The following is a 16818-nucleotide window of genomic DNA, read 5'->3' on the forward strand; positions in this document are numbered from 1 at the left end:
CATGTTCTGGATCATAGCTTCACCTTTACTACACTCCTTAAACAGGCCTGAGGTAGTTCTTGTATTCAGGAGTTTAATGCTGCCCAGAGTCTAAGAACTGAAAGACTCATAAAAGAAAGCACGGAGCTTAAGATCAGAACAAAATAAAGCTAGAGGCCATAAACTCTATTTCCCTAACTTTTAAACAGTATTCTTTAGAAACTTTTTAGTGCTATTGATGAAGTGCATTCACGGATGATCAATCTAATAGTTAAAACACAAGGCGTACAAAGGTAAAAAAAATAAAAAATTGTAAAGAAAATTTATTTTGAGGAAAATCAATGATGACCGCTTATTGTAAATGTTTCGAAGTTATCAGAAAAGCAATATTCATTTCAATGAAGGACAAAACTGCAAATTAGACCCTGGGAAGGTTAAAGAATGATGATCTGCAGAATATAATGGACCACATGACTATGTCCAGCGAAAGAGCTGTGGATAATGCATGAGACACCGGGCGCCATGGAGAGAAGATGAGGACTAAAATCAGGAAAACGTCTCACCATGGAAATGAATGAGGTGAGTACGAGAAGTTTGATTGAGAGATACCATTGATTGGGTGAGACAAGTAGGGATGCGTCAATAGGGTGGCCAGCATAATTGGAGGTGCAGAATGTACTATAAAGGTAACAGAAAAGAAATCCTGGACTCTGTCAGAAATGTGCTAAATCACTCACTCTCCATTCCCATCTCATCAACGCACCAGATGGCGAAGAGCTAATGAAGCCAGAAAACATCAATATCTGCTTGAAAGAATTGTGGGTGAATGTCAAGAAGCGGTTAAAGATTCTGAGAATTTTCCACAAGATTTAATGTTTGGATGTAAATCATTAGTTATTTAACTATATCAAAGGGGCAGAGGAAAAAAATTCTTTGCTTAAGGAGGTAATACTAGAAGAAAAACGAGCAACTTCTTTATTCATTATAAATATTTCAATGGGGAAAAATCCCTGGGATAGAAATCAATAGTCCAAGATCAGTCACTAATTATCTGTTTGGCCTTGAGCAAAATACTTAATATTTCTGGTGTCAGCATTCTCCCATACAAAAGGAGGTGTCTAATGATTTTAAACTGAGTTTTAAAGAACTGCCAGAGATTCAGGGAGTCTTTAAGGCACTGGGGACAGAAGAGTCACTGGGGGAGAAGATAGAACACCCCCATCCATATTTCCCAAAACCCACAGACAATTCTCTCAGGAAGCGTTCTTCTATCAAGAGCTCTGCTTTTCTCTGGATAAGATTTCCTTCAAAGAAGTGGTTCCATTGACGAAAACACATTTGAAAAACAATGAACTTCATAATCCAACATAAGTAATGGAGCATAGATTCAATAAAGAAAAGTAAGTAAGTTGTGCTTCAAATCTAAGACTGATCTTCTATCATCTAAACACACACCCTTTCACTATCCGGAGAATGTGGCAAAAGAACTCTATTGGAATTTTCCCACTATTATTACAATGTATTGAGCTATGCTCCTTCTAATATAATGATCCTAAGAGTAAGTTATCCATTGCTAACTAGATCTTAATAGTCACAGACTGTTACTCCAAGAATATATTTTAAGTCTCTCCCTCTCCTTTTCCCTTCCCTCTATTATACCCAGGAGAAATGTCAACACTTCCTATTTGTCCTTAGTCTGTCCTTTAATTTTCCAAATCCTGGTGAACTTCTGGCCACTATCCCAGTTTCAATTTTCTAGTTTTAGCATTTTTTAAAAAGTGGAATTTTTTTCCCATTAATTCCATTGACACTTTGCTCAGAATCACCACAAAAATATGCTTTCTCATTTTTACTGAAGCTCTTCATCTTAGGAGAACTTGTACCTGTCATTAATGCTATTCTCCAGGTGTTTGTAGACTTTGGCTTTCCTGAGACATGCCCTGATTGCACTTTCTAACATTTTGTGATTGAGAAGTACCACATGATTAATCTCACCTAGTGACTTGTGAGCAGAAATAAGTGAGTGTCGTTTTTAGTATGAAGCATCTAGTTGCTGGTTTGAAGACTTTCAGAATTCCTTCCTGGAAAGGTATTTTAGTCATGTTTTTGCTGCTGCAACCAAAAGAACTAACTAGAACAATTTTAGAGGAAAAACATTTTATCTGGTGTGGGGGACTGACTGTTTCAGAGTTCTCAGTCCATAAATGGCCAGCTTTATTCCTTAGGGGTCGAGGTGAGGCAGAACATCGTGACTGAAGAGCTTGACAGAGGAAAGTCACTCAGGACATGGCCAGGAAGCAGAAATAGTGAGAGAGAGGGAGGAAGGGGAAGAGAGGAGAGAGAGAGAGAGAGGGAGAGAGAGAGGGAGAGTGAGAGAGTGAGTGAGAGAGAGAGAGAGAGCGAGAGAGCGAGAGAGAGAGAGAGAGAGAGCGTGCACTCCAATTTGGGACAAAATATGAACCCCAAGGGCACACCCCCCAGTGACTACCTCCTCCAGTCACACCCTATCAGCCTGTAGTTAAAACTCAGTTAATTCCTATCAGGGGATTAACAGCTGATTAGGTTAAGTCTTCCTTAACCCAATCCTTTCACCTCTAAACTTTCTTGCATTGTCTCACATGTGAGCTTTTGGGGGACACCTCCTATCTAAACCATAACACAAGGTGACCTTGGATGGCTACAGTGGTAGCTTCTACAACAGCTTAGACCCTTGAGCAACTCCAACAAACCAAACCAACTAGATGACCTAGATGCAAATTCATGGATTGGCAATATGGATGAAAACTCAAAACTTGGTTCTATGAAACCTTAAAGATTTGTGGATTGGAAATGTTAATGTAGCAAAACCTGGACTGACCTGGGAAAAGTCACGTTATGAAGTTAGAAGAGGGTCATCCCTCCAGTGAGCACTTTCCGAAGGTGGCCTGTTTGCAACCAGTTTTTTCATCTTCCTCGCATGCTTCTTAAGTTCATCTTGGGTAAGACACAGAATTTCTGATGACATTTTGGTAAAAACCCCAAATCCCATGTGAGGAATCTAAAATATTATTCTCAAATTCAGTCCAATGGGTCTCCCTTCCTTTGAGCTCTGGCTCACCTCTTCAGGGCCTGCAGGTGGGGAGGTCTGTGCAAAAGGCATTTGATCCTGAAAGGAAGAGAAGTCACTTTAAGATGTTGTTGACTGTTATCAGTGTCACTTCACATTACGGAGCATCCATTGAAATTTAATGAAGAAATTGATGCCTGTAGTTCACTTTGAACACCAAACCCAAGAAAACTCTTAAGAAGAGATGCCACATTCCTCTATGCTCCAAATTTGCTTACCACAAAGGCACCAACCCCATGTCCTGCAGCTTCTACTGACAATGCTTTGAACTCCGCACCACCCCCCCAGAGTGGTATGGACACTTCCACTGGGTTTGGCAGCATTGCAATATTTCAGGTTTCCAGTTTTATCCATTTTCCCCCTCACAGCTTTTCATACCAGCTCTCGTGTCTTGACAGTTTCATTTCCATAACTCATTAAATATTCAATGATTCATAATAGCGATTTTCCATGTAATTTTATTGTTCACATTCTGGCATCAACTTCTTGTACCAAATAACAAAAGTCTAAATACCCACTTGAAATAAGAACGTTGCAGTTTCCATTAATATTGTCAGAAGGAGCTTATTGTAAAAGATTTCCAAATATTAGAATAGAGACTGTCTTACTATTATAACTCTGTGCAAATGGGAATTAGGAAACAAAAAGCTAGAAAAGCAGGAAAAATTCAACCAATATCACACGAACTGGAGAGGAGGCTAAGAGAGTGTGAAATCAAAGAATAATCAATTTCCTAAAGGAATCAGGTGCCGCTGCATGTCACTGCAGATTATCTCAAGGGCAGGAGAAAGGCAGAGGAGGCTGCAAAAAAGTTTGAGCAAGAGGTATACTGGGTAGCAAGTCTGGATTTTTCCACTGGAGAAAACAATTTCTGCCTTGCACCTAACATTTGCAGTGAATGTGTAGATATTGACAGGATTGTGCTATAGGAAAACAAACAAACAACAAAGGATTGGCACTTTACTTCCAATGGTGCTTGCTGCATGAGGACTTGATGGCTAAAATAGTGTCTCCTGTGACACATCCACAGAAAAGGCAGTTGATTAACATGTCTTACTCGAATACTCAAATCCTTTATTAGTGGTTTGCACAACTCTAGCTCAGAAACTTGGATTTTTCCTGTTTCTATTACCTTTGCATATAGCTTAGCTTCTGTGATTCAGTGTCGACATGACTCTCTGTAGTATCTGAATCCCTCACTCTTTTCTTGGAATGACAGGCAACCTGAATGGATCAAGTGGATCAAGTTCAAGTTCATTTTCATCTAAGTAGCTACTACTGTGGGGAGAATTCCCGTGCATAGGAGATGGGCTTGGCTGGACCTCTAAGATCAAGGGCTCCAGTGAAACCCCAGGATGCCCTGCCCACATTTGGCATGTCTTGGGTTCTCCATTGCTCTTGGAACACTTGCCAGAATCTTAGATAAGTTTCTAGGCCATGTCTACCACGCTTCTACCTCCAGCTCCACCCATCCTCTCTCCACACCCTTCTCTGCCCGAATTCACAAGTGGGCTTCTTCCCTCCAGGAAACAATCTTCCTACTTTGTCTGACATTGAATTTGCTCAAAATTCTTTCATTTGGCTTCTTTGACCATCATGGGGAAATTCATGAGACTTTAAACTGGTAAGCTGACCCAAACACCTAAAATTCCAAATAAATTTGGTTAGGAAACTGAGGAATTCAATTTGTTTTTTCAGAGTTTGAGGAGCTAGGAAATGCGATTTTAATTAGGGCAGAAGCACGCCTGGATATGAAAAAGAAAGTCTGATAAAAATAGAGAAGCCACACATTAATAAAATGAAATGCACTGCCAATATTTTGAGAAGAGAAACACTGTTATGAAGAAAACATAGTAGTAACTAAGTGGGATGTTTTGAATCCCTCAAACTGGGACTACATTTTCAGACCTTTAAAACAAATTATCACTGAACCTGTTACCTTTCCTCTTTTTTTACTAACTGAATTTTTTTTTTTCTTCAAGACCCAGGACTCTTCACATGCTGGGCTAGCACACTACCACTGGCTACATCTCCAGTCCATAACTGGCACTGTAAATCCATTTCACCTGTATAAATACTAGTTGAATACTCAGATGCACAAAAATGAAGGAAAACAATATTTTTTGAAGATAATTCAATGAAAGATATAAACCTTGACTTACCACCACCACATCTGGTTGTTCCCAAGTGACTACTGGGTGTGAGTTTCTATTTACCAGAGCTCCTGTCTGTGTCCCTGATTCGGGTCACTCAATATCCACTGGAAATTGTTCCATCATCTGTTTCCTAAAATAGATTTCATGCAACATAGCTGAGCTAATACTGTATTCACAAGCCACATGTGGCAATTTAAACCTAAGTGGTATTAATTTAAATTCCATGCAATTAAAAATCCAGGTCTTCAGTCATATTAGCCACATGTCAAGTGCTCGATTGCCACATGTTCGAGTGGCTGCCAGATTAGACAGGGCACATGTAGGGCATTTTTTCCTCTATTGGAGAAACTTCTTTGGGACATTACCTCATCACAGCTTTGTCTTTTATATTTTGAATGGTACATCTTCAATACTTAAAGGAAAATTGGACTTGACGCTATATGTTTCTGTTGGCTTTCTGTGGATGATAAAAATACCTGCCAGGAACAACTTAGATAATGAAAAGTTTATTTTGACTCATGGTTTCAAAAGTTCACTCCTGGGTCTGCCAATTTCATTGCTCTGGGCTCAAGGTGAGGCAGAACATCATGGCAGAAGGGCCTGTGGTCCTTGACTCATGGTGACCAGGAAGAAGAGAGAGGGTTAAGGGCCAAAGGGGAAATGAACCCTTCCAGGGCACATCTTCCGGGACCCACTTGGACCTGCCATGCCCCCACTGCCTACAGATACCACTTAGTCCTTTTGAACTCAGATGGACTGATTAAGTTACAGGTTTCATAATCCAATCATTTCACTTTGGATATTCCTGCATTAACATAGTACCTTATATCCAAATCATAATGCTACTATTATGGTTTAGATGTGGGGTGTCTCCCAAATGCTCATGTGTGAGACAATGCAAGAAGGTTCAGAGGAGAAATGATTGGGTTATGAGAGCCGTAACCCAATCAGTGAATTAATCCCCTGATAGGGATTAACAGACTGGTAATTGAAGTGCTCGGGTGTGGCTGGAGGAGGTGGGAACTGGGGTGTGGCTTTGGGGTATATATTTGTATCTGGCAAGTGGATTCTTTCTCTCTGCTTCCTGATCATCATATGAGCTACTTCCCTCTGCCACACTCTTCTGCCATGATGTTCAGCCTCAACTTGAGCCCTGAGGAATGGATCCTTCCATCTGTGGATTGAGACCTCTGAAACAGTACACACTTAAATACACTTTTCCTCCTCTACAGTTGTGCTGGTTGGTCATTTAGTCACAGCAATGAAGAAAAAAAAAACTGACTAAAACAATTAGGTTTCAGGCAATATAAGTTAAAATAACACCTAAAGGCCTCTTTCATATATGTTGGAATTTCAAGCTATGGTCCAGCTGTTAACTCAGTAATAGGAACTGTCAGCCTCCTCCTCTAACAGATACTAATTTAGTTTAGGAAGAGAGCCAAACAATAATAGTAATTGTAATAGTAATAGCGATGATAATTATAGTTAATGTTATGCAAATTGCTGGAAAACTGTTGCTATAAAAAGACTAACTTCATAATGCTACAAATATATTTCAACTAAGGGCTTCTGCACAATTGCAGACCACTTTAATATCTCTTTTGCATCTGTCCTTTCTATTTTATTCTCTATGAGAGGGGCTTCCTATCTTTAATTTCTTTTCTCTTCTGTGCCATAAATATCTAGAAAATGGATGCACTTAAAACTGATGATAAGAACAGCTAACATGCATTGAGCATGTACTACATACTTGACACCGCTGTGTTTTACAAGTCTTGATCCATTTAATGCTCCCAACAATCACGTGCCAGTGATATTGCTATTGACTTCAATTTGGAAATGAGGAATAAGATATTTAGAAAGGAGTATCAATGTTCTTATCATCACACGACCAGGGAGAAACAGAACTGAGACCTGAACTTAAGGTGGGGTAGGATAGAACACACCACCTTAACCATTACTTCTTACCCCAGATACCTAAAACCAAAACTCACAAAGATTTTGAGACTCTAAAGAAAATGCACATTCTCCTAAATTCGACTTGGAGACTGCTTTATGATTCCTAGATTCTAAAGTTGCTGTCTTAGTTTGGGCTGCTATAACAAAGTACCACATACTGGGTAGCATATAAACAACAGAAATTAATTTCTACTCTTTGGGAGGCTGAGAGACCAAGATCGTGGTGCCAGTATGCTTGAATTCTGATTGGGGGCCCTTCTGGATGGCAGTCTTCCAACTTCTCACTGTGTCCTTCATAGTAGAAAGAAAAGGAGAGGGAGCTCAGGAGTCTCTCTTCCATGAAGGCTCCACCTTCATGACCTCATCACTTCCCAAGACCATGCCTCCAAATATCAACATGTCAGGGATTATACTTTTTTCATATGAATTTTGGTGGGGGACACAAATATTCAGTTCTCTGGAGGAGCAAACCATGTGTTCCTTTCTTCCTATCATCCTTTGACATTTACATACCAACTCCTGTTTGGTTCTGTCTTCCACCCTGCTTCTGGAAACCTGATTCTGCATTCTAATGGTTTCACTTTGTGACTCACAAAACAAATTGAAAGACCCTATTCTTGCTCATATGACTCTTTGCATTTGGATAACTAACTCTTCCTAATGCCTCTGGGCAGAGATAGTTGCCCACCAAATATTTCTACTTTCCTTCTTTAGTAAAGAACTTAGAGAAGAGAATGTACTTCCAGAAACTATAGTCTCTCCCATCCAACACCCCTGTAGCCATGAGCAAGAGCTCTTGCTGGTAGAACTTAAATGGAACCGATGTCTATGCCTTTAGTCCAGGGGCTGAAGAGCAATTTGCCTTCTGACATTCCTTTACTGATTTGATGGAGATTACCATAGAAACCTTGAAAGTTGCTTATTAAAGATGGCAAGAGTACAGGATAGAAGAACACTGAATTCCTGAGTAACCTCCCAGAGAAGAGTCACTACACTCTTACAATCAGCATGTGTTTTTTGACTTCAGCTGAGCGCACTGAAATTCAATGCACTTGAGACTCCTGAGATTTGAGTATGAGCATATCTAGTATTAATTTAATAGATAAAATTATAACAGGATGAATATTGCCATCTTAGAAAATCCAAGGCACGAGGCATTAATGGTAAGGCAAGATGGCAAATTATCTGATACTGGAGTTAGGAAAGCCGTAGGCCCAGGTTTTGTAGTGGCAAACATTTAGAAGAACTATTCACTCCTTAAACTAAGAAAACAGATTACCATGGAGTGTAGCACCTGGAAATGGCCAAATTTCTTGTGTATTTAGCATTTTTTTTGGCATAAGTATTACCAAAATAATAATAGTAATAATAATAATATCTCTAGCAAGACCTGACTAGTGTTCACAAAAAGATCAAAAGCAATCCTGTCCATAAAACCAGGGCCTGATGAGGTTAGAAATATTGGATAGTTCTGGACTCAAGATATAAAGAAATATGGCAAAAGATTTAAAGTAACAGATGCCCAGGAAGACTTCTTAAATGAACAGAAGTCCTGAATCCTAAGATGGTGTCTTCCCATGTCCTGCTCCAAATGATCTCAAGATACATCACAGCTCCAGAAGGGCAAAGAAATGAGCAAGTGTTGGAATCACATGTGTCCTGGAACACGGGACTGAGTAGAAGAAAATGGATCAGAAGTTTCCTAGATTTTGGAGGGAACCATATTGCTGAAGAAATCACAGATTCAGAACAAAGTGTCTCTGGCAAGTCCCACGCGTCAAACTACCCGTCCAAGCAGCAGTCTGCAGATAAGCACCACATCCGCCCTTCTGTAGATGAAGGGATTGAGGACTCCAGAGGTGACAGTTTCCCTGTTGAAGCAGCGACCAGCAGGTGAGCCACAGGACTGCAGGACACCCCAGCCCCCAAGCCAACAGTCTTTGAAATCTTCAGGCTCAGAGAACCACACATGAGACACGTTAACTGCAAACCAGAAAAATGCCCAACAAATATATAATCCAACTGGAATCTGGAGCGAGGATCAACACTGAAAAAAAAAAGTCCCTCCGGATGATTCCTGTGCAAGTTCCACATACGAAGATCCCCAGCACCACACTAAATAGTGGAAAAGAAGGTGACTCACATCAAAATGTTAAATTGTTATAATTAACCTTATGATTAAGATGAAAAGAAGGTAGAAGGTATCTCCTGATCAGAGACAGCTGTATTTCTTGAGTCTTTTTAACCATTTGCCTTCAGTAACAGCATAATGAGAGAAAAAAAGAAATATATATATATATATATATATATATATATATATATAATGTTAACTAACAACTAACAGTGAGGTTTTCAAAAATGCTAAGTGACTTTCAGACAGAATCCATCCATCACAAGACAATTTTAAAGAAGAGGAGGAAAATTGTTCTAACTTTAAAGACAAATTACATCACTTTGTAGATTCCAGTCAAATGAAGCATTGAAATAGCATAGACTGAACATAAAGCCAGATGAGGTATTATTTAGAAATGCCCTTCTGAATTATACTTATTCAGTGTGGAAAATGGTATCTATTTCCTAATAGACTAATGCTATTGAAGATAAGAAGATGTTTGAAGTTCGTAAGAAATAAATTTGGTCATGATAATGAATGAGTAATATATGCCTATCGAAATGACTTAGTAATCATGGAATGAAGATAAAAAAGAAATTTGATTATCCTAATTAATGATGATATTACAAAGGTGTCTGGAGAGCAGCAGGGTGCATGTGCAAGGTTCATAAATACTATTTGATTATTTGCAAAACTGCTGCTGATTGTGCTGAAATATTAGAGGGTGTGTTGATATTTCTCCAATTTCAGATGAGCTGCCATTTTGGTAGATAACGGGCTTCCAGAGGAAGAGGGAGCCAGTGGACTGCAGCAGCAAAATTGTTCCCGCTGCATTTTTCTGTAGAGCTATGTTAGGGACGATGTGTGGACAATGAATGTCTGTGAAGGAAGGTGGTTTGAGATAAAACTGTTTTTAACACCATGACCCTAAGATGATATCATGTGTCAAAAGCTGTGTCCTTAAAGCTGTCTATGAAATCTAATTTATGCCCCCAAATACTGTAGATTTTAAAATCAACTTGAGCCAATGTGGGAGTGGAGTATATTTTCTCATACATTAGAAATTTTCATGGTAAAGCAAACCAACTGTGAGGATAAAGAAATAACTCTCTGTAAAAGAGCAGGTAGCTCATTTTTGCTGTTTACCAGAGTTCAGGTGTTAACAGACACTGCAGGACAGTGGTAGGAACTGGTCTTGTGGGTTGAGTTCCCTGAGTTGGAGACTGGCCTGCCATGTGTTCACTGGGGTGTGCTCTGCAGGGCCACTGGGTCACCACTCCGAAAGGGAAGTGGAAGAGAGCAAGCCTGGGCAGCGGGGGAGTAACAGTGCATCTCAACTGCAGCCGCAGCAGAGGCTTCAAGGACAGGGTGGCCGGGCAGCCCATCACCCCTGCATCAGAGACCCCTCAATGCAGACTGTCCAAGAAAACTGGATTTCTTATCCAGGCCATTCCTCTAAGAGGCCAAAGTCTGAATCTCTCTTCTAGTGGCAGTCTCTGCAGCTGGAAGGTAAGTCCTCAGCATCCTCTACATCAGCAGCCATGGAGTGACACATCTACATGGCTGTTTTCAGCTGTGTGGCCGACAAGGGGTGGAAACTGACCTTTCTAATGGAAACTGAGCATGCTGTTATCGAGAAAGCAAGCCATAATAAATGTTGTCCAGATTGTGGGAAAAAAGGCACACTCAAACATTGCTAGTGGGATTGCTGCAAATTGATAAAACCACTATGGACAGCAGTATGGAGATTCCTCAGAAAACTTGGAATGGAACCACCATTTGACCCAGTTATCCCAATCCTTGGTTTATACCCAAAGGACTTAAAATCAGCATACTAGTGACATGACCACACCAATGTTTATAGCAACTCAATTTACCATAGCTAAACTATGGATCCAGCCTGGATGCCCTTCAACAGATGAATGGATAAAGAAAATGTGGTACATATACACAATGGAATATTACTCAGCCTTAAAGAAGAATGAAATTATGGCATTTGCAGGTAATTGGGTGGAATTAGAGAATATCATGCTAAGCAAAATAAGTCAAACCCCCAAATCAAAAGCTGAATATTTTCTCTGATAAGCAGATGCTGATCAATATTGGGTGTGGGTAGGAAAGAATGAAGAAATTTTGGATTGTGCAGAGGGAAGTGAGGGTAGGAGAGGGGTGTGAGGATGGGAAGGATGGTGGGATGAGACCCACATTATTACCCTATACACATGTGTGATTACAGTACAGTGTGACTCTGCACCATGTACAGAGAAATGAGAAGTTGTGCTTCATTTGTGAATTATGTGTCCAAATGCATTGTACAGTCATATATAATTAATTAGAAGAAATTAAAAAATAAAAAGCAAAGTGCTGCATAAAATACATAACTTAAATATTTTTATTACACCAAATGTTTGGCAAGGTCAAATGAGAATTCCATAGAGGTCAGCATAGTGCAAAAGCAGGAAGGAAAAGATGAGCAAAGATCTGAAGCTGGTTTTACCCTGAAGCCATCTTTCAAATCCAAGTGAATTTAACTTTTGCCTTTTTTTTTTTTTTTAATTTGGGGATATATAATTTGTCCTTTTTTTTTTTTTTTTTTACAAACAGAATTAAATCAACAATATTATTCTTAAAATTACAACATTTTAATCCAGTTCTCTCAGTTGAACAGAGTTTTGAACATATGTAAGCACCTTAAGAACTTAACCATATATTTATACCTTTTTTGCAACTTAATTCTCAAATAATCATCCTTTATAATTAAAAATAAAGCTAACGATCTGATTCAATAACTTTTTTAATAATTTTTTTAATTTAAAATAATAAAATTTTAAATTATTTATTATTTTTTCATTGTTTTACAGACTGCATTATGTTTTGAGAAACAGAAGATAAAGACTGAAGTTCCCCCATATTGGGAACTTGGATGCTTATGCCACAGTGGGATTGCAATGGACACACCTAAGAATCATGGTAAACTAGCAGTTAGCAGAGTCTGGAAAAGAAATAAAATTATCTAATCACCTTTGATCGTTGGACCAAGGGGCATCTATTCCACCCTGAAAACTCTTCTGGCGGATCCTCATCTGCACACCCAACCCACCTTCTTGCATCTGGGTGGTCGAAACAAAACCTTAGCAGGGAATTTAATTGAAACCCCAATTGGCAGTATGCCCAGGGAAGTTTCAGAATTAAATGCAAGTATTCTCTTTCAGATTCCACAATTCCTCACAGAGAAGCTTTTGTGAAATATAAGTTCACATTTCATAATCATAATAATCAAGCAAAGACTGTACTGTGAACAAGAGAAGCAGAAAAAATAATAAGCAAGATCAAAGCAGATAAACCTTCAAATACAATAATAATCAGGCCAGGATATAAAATAGAATCTTGAAATTTTTATAAGAAGAAGAGTTTAAGGTGAGAAAGTTCAAGAAAAAAAAATACAATTATCCAAGAGAAAAAAATTAAACTGTGGAATAGAGTATATATAAAGTGAAAATATAATAGGTAAAAATGTGAATAAATTTAACCACAATTTAAACATATTTGAAGAGAAAATATGTCAACTGAACCAAAATGTTAAAGACATTATCTAAAATCCAACACAAAAAGGTAAACTTTAAAAAATACTAACAAGAAAATAAAGGGCAAAGATTGAAGTCTGAATGGAATCCTCAGGTATGAAATTGGGTGCTGAATAAGAGACAAAATAGAGGAAATAAAATATAAAACCCCAATATCTGGGGCTGTCTGGATATATGAACTAATTAAAAATACATTTTTAAAATTCAAGAATCACAAAGAACCCCAACTAAGATATGCCAAAAAAAAAAAAAAAAAAAAAAAAAAAAAAGAGAGAGAGAGAGAGAAAAAGAAAAATGCAACACATCATAGACAAGCTAAAGATACCAGAACCAAGGTATCATAAAACAGGAATGTGGAATGTGGTGAGATATCTACTAATGAAATGCTTTTGGCTTGACTGTGACTTTCAGCAGCAATGGAAGCCAGGACCCAGAAACTGTGGTTGATATACTGAGACAAACCTCAATGTCGGTTTAGATGATATGCTCAGAGAAAACGGGTTTCAACACTGAGGGCAAATAAAGGCTTTTGCAAAAATGAGGCAGAGTGATTTTGCCATCACCAGATCCTAAGTAAGAGAGGCTCTAAAATAGACGTTTCTGAAAGTACACAGACAGTAAGGGTGAGGAGCAGGAGGTACTGAAGAGCAAAGAAAGGGACAGTGTGACGTCAGGACATCATGCAAGTATTTTTTAAGTTGGTAAAATTCTCTATAATAGAAAAAAAAAAATCCCCTGCTAATAACTTCCTAGTTTGGAAGATTTGGAGGTGATTTTTCACTTTATTGTAGCAGATTTCCTAAATTCAAATATGTATGTGAAATGAATAAAATGAAATGAAAAAAACTATTTACCACCAAATTAACATAGGAAAATGGTGAGCAAAAATTTAGTATAAAAACTCAACTGAAGTGCAGAAAAAGTTAAAGAAAAACAATATGGAAAGTGCTGAAGCCACATTCATAATAAAACTGTGAAGACAAAACTCGGGCCTCTGTACCCGAGGGGGCGGCGTTCGTTCGTACCGGGCCGGAGGCAAGGAGACCCTGGGGTGCGAGGTTGGAGAAGGTGGGCAGTCAGAATCTGGAGCAGGCAGCTCCCAGGGCCCAGCAGGGCTGTGGCCACTTCCCACCTAGACTTCGGAGGAAGCCTTTCCAGAGGCTATTTCAGCTCTTCAAGAAACCTAACAGTTTTTGACTTTCATGTTTCAAACCTAGCTTTGGAACAGAAAAATCTAGAAATGAGAAGACAATTATGCTTAGTGACATGAAATTTGAGACCTGCAATGTTTTTCATCCACCAAAACAGTAATTGCATGTGGTTCACTTATTATAAATAGAAGTAGACAAGGCCAATATCATGATCTATGAAACACTTTTCCCTATAATTAGTAATAGTGGGCACAAACTGTCCTTCTACCCTTTACACTCTGAATATATATTTAAAATGCTTTGGTATCTACCTAGTAGTTAACAAAATAAACTGGGGAAATTTTTATAAATAATTTTTAACAGCAGCACTTTTAAAGGAAAACATTCCAGTATAAAATGTTGGTTTGTAAGCATTTGAAAAGAAAGGGGAAAATGAATTAATTATTAGGCAATTTCTTGCAGATTTTATCCTGACATATTATTTTGACTTCAAAAATCAGATTACAGGAATATCATTAGAAAAGTTGCAATAAAAATATAAACAGAAATGTAGTGTCACCCTACTGCATCTATGGATGGGTGGATGGATGGATGGATGGATGGATGGATGGATGAATTCCTGACTACTAAAGTCCATTAAGTAAATATTGTGCTAGATGAATAAGAAAGATTCCTATATTCATAAGTTTCTGAACTAAGAAAACACATTTTTAATAAATAAGGGTGGTAAAAATTCTGAAAAGTGATATAAACTATAAAAAGACATGTCAGAGTACAGGTCAACCAATTAGGGAAATTATGGCAGGCTTCATGGAGGTGGGCTTTGGAATACTACTTACAGGAAGGAATATGCTTTGGCCTGACACAGTTCCATTAGTTCTTTAAAGGGATCCTGGCCACAAGGCTCCGTGAGAGCACAAAGCATCAACTTGTTTTACTCCTCCCTCTGACTTCCTCCCTCTGACTTGCTCACACTTCTTGGACTGTGTGAGAGCTTGCACAACTTTTCATAAATAACAGGGTGCTGTGTTCCCATGACCTCATTCCCAGTCACCAGGTACCTCTGGGCAGTGACAGCAAACCCTTAACTAACTGAGACATCAGGTATATACACACGTGACCCCTAATCAGTTATGACTTGTCCAGGATCACAGGGAAACCAACAGACTGGGAACACCTATAAGTGTAAGTTGGAACTAACATATTATAGGTAAATAAGCCTGTGTGTGAGTGCAGAGCTGGGCGTGGAACTCAAGGGCCTCACACACACTAGGCAAACACTACTACTGAGCCTATACCCCCAGCCCATTTATTTTTATAGTATTCATTTAAAATCTTCCTAATCAATTTTGTGATTCAAAGATGGCAAACCTCCTGGTATTCACTTTTTTATCTTGCTGTGTGGTCTTGGTGGCCTCCATTTCTCCCATTGGCTCCAATGTGTCAGAATGCCTCTTACATTCTGTGTGAACAAGTAGCCCTGAGGCATTTCCTACCTTCAGGACAGTGGACATCTCCTTGACCCGCAGACTCCATGCAAATGAATGACTTCTTTTTCTGTGTGTCTCATCCGCATTTGTCCAAAAGCTGATGTGAACCCTGATCCATAAATGAGTTGAATAAATAGTTGAGGTTGTCATATGGGGCATGTCTATTTAGGGACATTTGATTATGTCAATTCATTAAAAAAACAAAAGAAAACTATAGAACATGGTTCAGAGGGAACAAATGGAAATTAAAGCAACAAAAATGACTGCTTCATAAGTGAAAGTCAAGGCTGAAATAGAAGATGATAGGGTTGAAATCAGCACAACCATTAAAAAAAAAAAATATATGTGAATTCTATGAAGGCAGTCCCTGTCTCTCCAAGTTACAGAATTATGGGACATTCTCAAAAGAGGTTAGAGGAAGCAGAAGACAAAGGGGAAGACAGAAGCAAAGAAAATAAATGTCATAGGCTAAAAGAGAAATACCACATATTTCTTAACATTTTGATCATGCTTGGGGATGTTACCCAGAGTGAATTATTCAGGGATTCTGAGATTTTGGGGGATCAATATCTGGGAAAGTTGACATGTTCTTGCTTAGGACCCCCAGAAAGCAAAACACAATTGAAGGTAATTCAAGAAGAGCTAACAGGCTGAGGTTAAGAAACCAAAGTACACAAAAGATCCTTCTCCACAGAATTTCTCATGCAGAAATGCCCGAGAGGGGTTACCATATACACAAATCCACATTGAAAAGCCCCTGAGTCTTCAGGTTTTCATTGCTGTGGTGATTCCCAACAGCCAAATCTGTTTGCTTTAAACTTCTCATAAGTTTCCAAAGTCAAAACTTTAGCTTATGTGCAGCGGTTCCATGACCAAATATTAAAAATCAAGACTCTTTTTATAAGGCAGTTCTTAAAAGAGTTTCAAGAAAGAAGAAAGGGAACAAAGAGAAAGCCAACCCTGCAGATGGGCAGGCTCCAGGTAGACCTTCACTGAGACTCTCTGGCCTCCTTGAGAGCCTTAGATTGAGGAGCGGAGCAGAGAGCGTTGGGTGGAAAAGAGATGGAGCCCAGGCATCCTTCCTACAAGCTCCGTAAAATGAGAGAGGCTTGTCCAACTCTTTCAGTATGTTGACACTAGAAATAAGAAAGATTCCTATATTCATAAGTTTCTGGACTAGGCAGACACCTATTTAATATAAATAAGTGTGGTAAATTCTGTTAAGTGATTTAAACAATAATAAGACATGTCAGAGTACAGGTCAACCAACTAGGAAGTTA

General features: G+C 38.8%; 1 long non-coding RNA gene across 1 annotated transcript in view; it reads right to left on the bottom strand.

Moving 5' to 3' along the window:
- LOC306642457 overlaps positions 1 to 3092 on the bottom strand; it is a 36944-nt gene extending 33852 nt beyond the window's left edge. The window contains exon 1 of the long non-coding RNA XR_013758536.1: positions 2837 to 3092. This is a non-coding gene — a long non-coding RNA (uncharacterized lncRNA). The remainder of the gene's footprint in view (positions 1 to 2836) is intronic.
- Between the last annotated feature and the right edge of the window lie 13726 nt (positions 3093 to 16818).

This window comes from Sciurus vulgaris, assembly GCF_902686455.1.
Source record: "Sciurus vulgaris genome assembly, chromosome: 12".
In the NCBI taxonomy this organism is placed as follows: Eukaryota; Metazoa; Chordata; class Mammalia; order Rodentia; family Sciuridae; genus Sciurus; species Sciurus vulgaris.